The sequence below is a fragment of the Excalfactoria chinensis genome, chromosome 2 (genome assembly GCF_039878825.1).
Source record: "Excalfactoria chinensis isolate bCotChi1 chromosome 2, bCotChi1.hap2, whole genome shotgun sequence".
NCBI classification, from domain to species: domain Eukaryota; kingdom Metazoa; phylum Chordata; class Aves; order Galliformes; family Phasianidae; genus Excalfactoria; species Excalfactoria chinensis.
The window spans coordinates 48,390,110-48,394,487 of NC_092826.1; positions in this window are offsets into that span (position 1 = coordinate 48,390,110).

Genomic DNA, 4,378 nt, shown 5'->3' on the forward strand with positions numbered 1-4,378 from the left:
CTTCTTGTAATTATGTTCTGTTTGTATATAGGTAGATTGGAATTCCATTCTCTTGTACTAAAAAAAAGAAGAATTATTACATTTGAGAGCCATGTTTATTTAAGAATGCTTGAATGTATTTGTTTATTCATTGGAAATCATAAAAAATTCAGTAAACCTTTGCTTTGGATCTGTTTTAGTATAACCCTAAAGAGAGTTTGGTCTCCTACTTTGATCTCTATAACTTTTTTATGAGTCAGTGTTCATTTATATCTTAACAAGGATTTGCGGTGTGCCATGGAAGGATGGGTGGGTAAAAAGAACAGAAGGATCTGAAAGTTATTGGCTTAGCAGCCTGTTGCATCTCTCATTCACCAGATCTGGTCCTGCAGAACAGGGATGCACAACTGCTGTCAACATTCACTGCCTGTAAGGAAGGAGGAGGAGGGTTAGTAGGATAGGAAGCAGCGGAATAATGAAGTGAAAGCAAAAACCAGGGTATGGTGATTTGCTAAGGGAAACGTAGAACCGTGCGTTTGTGACCATGCCAGAAACTTCCACATTCTCTCATTTGTATCAAATGTTTAATTTATGTCACTGCACTGAAGGGGCAAGAATTTCTGGCAGCAAAGGCTTTGCCTTGATTGCTCTGCCATTTTATCCTTGTTTGTGAAAGTGGTGTTGTCAGCTGATCATTACTTCAAGTGCTTGATTTAAGCAAGATCGGGAATGAAATAGGCCCAAGTGTGCGAAGAATTTCTTGCGAGTCCAGAAGCTAATTGGTATCCCGTGGACCAGTGTTATCAGTTACGAAGGCGATATCCTGACAGGTACAGCAGTCTTGAGTAATAGCTCTAAATATTTTGAAGTGCCAAGTTCATGTTCGTCTGAAACATGCGGTTCTTGGTACTGTGCTTTTGCAGACGAGCTTTGATGCTTTTTTGTAAGGGCAGGCGCACTGATGGAATTGTCCATTAGAGGTCACTGGAGCTCCGCCAGTGAAGTCTGAGCCCTGTCCTGCTGCGCTGGCCGCTGCTGCTTGCTTTTTACTGCTGAGCAAATGCACTTTGCCCAAACTTCTTTTCCAAAAGCAGCTGCTTTTTTTATTTATAATCTTATTTATAATTTATAATCTTAAGTTTGTATTTACTGAAGATTGTGGTCTCTTTGATGAAACACTGTTTGGTATTGGTATCGGGTATGATTTTTGATATGAGGGAACTAAGATTTTATTTCAGGTTAAAATGCTAATGTTTTCCTCTAACCCAGAGTTCCTTATTACATTTGCTAAGTGCTGCCTTAGAAAAGCCTTTATGAGTTATAAAATCTGAGTATGTATCTCAATGTGCTGTCATTTGCAGTCCTACAGATGCCTTTCCTAGCTGGCATGAAGTTATGGGCTTAGTTTCCTAAGAGCCAGCTAGTACTGTAGCAACCAATCAGTTGTCTTTCTTGGGAACAATGATGCAAATTCTTAGTAGCTATATGGACACGTGTGGAATTATACAAGCCTGGGTAAAACGTGGAAGAGAAGGCAGTAGGGCAACAAAAACACATTGTCTAACAGACTGTAAAATGACTTTAGGCTACAGATGACCACAGTCGCCTCTCCTTGGAAGAGGTGGCAGCTGCTGATGGCGGAGTTTCCAGAGGTCTGTCAGCAGGGGGACAAAATCCAGATTGCTCTGATAATCACTAGAAGGAGGAGATTGGAAATATTCATCTGCAGCCAGCGATGACCTATGTGTAAGGGAGTGGCCTTATTTCCGCCACTATAGTTTTTGATTTTTAAGATCTGGAAATTGGAAGGAATGGCTCAGGCCTCTTGAACTCGGCCATCTGTGATTATAGACAAATGCAGAGATGTTGGGTTTTTGTTTTGTTGTTCATCACGCTCCCACTCCCCACACACACTGCCATCCTATGACCCACACGTGCACACTGCCATCCTATAACAGACAAGGATTAAAAGGAAGTAAAGGTTTTCCCCAACTCCCTAGAGCATCTCTATGTTACACTTGTGCTGTTCATGAACTGAGATATCTTAATAGCACAATGGATTTTTCTTCCAAGAATCGATCAGATCAATTGCTTACTATTGTTTAGATCCACGTTGATCATCAGTATCTGCCATAAGCTCTAATTTTACAGAATAAATAGACAGTGTGGAGCAATGTGCTTCCCTTTGTTTTGAACCTATGATCTATTAGTTCACTTCATCCCCCATCATTCTCTTAGTGGAAGAAACAGGGAACGGTCATTTCCTTTCTACCTTTTCTATATGACTCATAATTTGAAGAACTTTTATCAAACGTTTCCATCAGTCATTTCCTTTCCAGGCTCAACAAGGCCTAATATCTTAAGTTGTTCCTGTTACTGAAACCATTTCATACCTTCAAGCATCCTTACAGCTCTCCTGTGTACCTTTTTATTTATTACCATCTTTTTTCAAGGAGGCCAACATTGCATTAAAATGTGTCATTTCGGCAGAAGCTTACACAATAGCTTTTTATCATTCAATCGGTAATTTATCCAGAAGAAGATTGTTTCTTTTATCCTGTGGCATCTTAGTATATCTGAGAGACTTCAGTGGGGGACATGACTGAATGGCTTTTGCACATCCAGGTGGGTTTGATGAAGCGGATCTCCCTTTTCTTGTGGATAATGATGGATGCATTTCACATATACTAATAGATTCCCAATATCATTCTATTACATTATCTTTGGTTGCATAATCCAACAACTACCCAAAATCATTGTCAATCTGATATCCCTTAGAGATCTCTGCTCAGTGGAATCTGTGGGAAAGTACTGGCAAGATGCACAGTTTCTGCACTGGATGTATGTTCTCTGTTGGTCCTAAAACTTTGCCTAGTTTCAAACTACATATCTTTATTTGACTATCGGTACGTATACTTGCATGTCTGGTGACATCTATGGTCCCCTCTTCGGAGGCTTTTGCTTTCATACTTTGCCTTTATTCCTATACAATTACTCCATCATTATGCATGATTTCTAAATACTTCCTTCTACACAGAAGAACTATCACTACCAGCCCTCAAAAAATGTGTATACCATGTGGTTAAAATAAGCTAAAGTACATAGATAGGGTAGTAGCTGTGTGATCACTGTTCTGCTACACAAGCTAAACTGCAGTTTCCATTCAGGTCAAGATGAGCTCAGCCAAAGTCATGGGCATCACAGAACAAAGGCACTCGGGAACTCTGGTCAGTGAATAAAGTGGCCTCAGAAACTAAGAGAATAAATGTCCCAAACTGTGTATGAGATCAGAACTCCGGTGATGAAAGCTCTTCAGTAGTGTTTTGTATTTACAGGAGCATGTTCTAGTAGCAAAGGAAGAAAGCACCACTTGAAAACTGGAACCAGAAAGATCAACAAAAACAAGTTGAAAAAAGAAGTGAGAAGAATATGAAGTTGCTTAATAAGTGCACTCAGCTGAGCACTGAGAAATTTCTGCAAGTGCCGTGAAGAGATGAGAAATGTAGCTGTAAGTGACCAGGGTCATCTACACTTAAATTAGATCAGGCTTAAAAATGCAAAAACTCTGTCCAAGGGCCTGAAAAATATGCACTCGTGGCTCAATGAAAGGGGGCGAAATGGAAAAAAACAGTGCAGAAAGACAAGTGTACTTCAAACTGAATCTCATTTTGCTAACTCTCATCTTTGTAATGTCTTGCTGCAATTTGGAGCGAGGTGCACTGTGCTATATAAAATGTGGCCTGATGTCTTGAATTGCAACTGTAGGCAGTGGGGAGAAAAGCGAGAGCTGATTCTCTGGTGAAATGGTCCAGCAGAAAATGCTTTTCAGTGCAAAGGTATCATAGGTTGGATGTTAGGAAAAATTATTCTCGGAAGGAATGGTGAGGCAGTGGCACAGGCTGCCCTGGGAGGTGGTGGAGTTATCAACCCTGGAGGTGTTCAAGAACCATGTGGATGTGGCACTGAGGGCTGTGGTTAGTGGGCATGGTGTGAAGGGCTGATGGTTGATCTAGATGACCTTAAAGGACTTTTTCAACCTTAGTGATTCTATGATAAGTAGTAGTTGCATGCTATTAGCTGTAACTGCAAACCTAAGCTAGTATAATATTGTGTTTATTGCCACTATGTTCCTATGATTCTGATCATTTGCATCTCTTTAATCCCTGCACGTGCTACTTTGTTCGCATTCCTTTTTGCTGCTTTGCTCTGCTGTCTGTCCAAATACCACTTTTTTTTAAGCACGTTACCCTTTAGCAATATCTAGCGTCGGATGGCATTTTGCATGCTACTCTCATTCAGTTCAATTACTGACTGTCCACAGGGCAGTAATTACCATTTCAGGAAGCTAAGGTTAATGAGTAAATTGAGTTTTATGTCTTCCTGGGTCATAAGATACTGG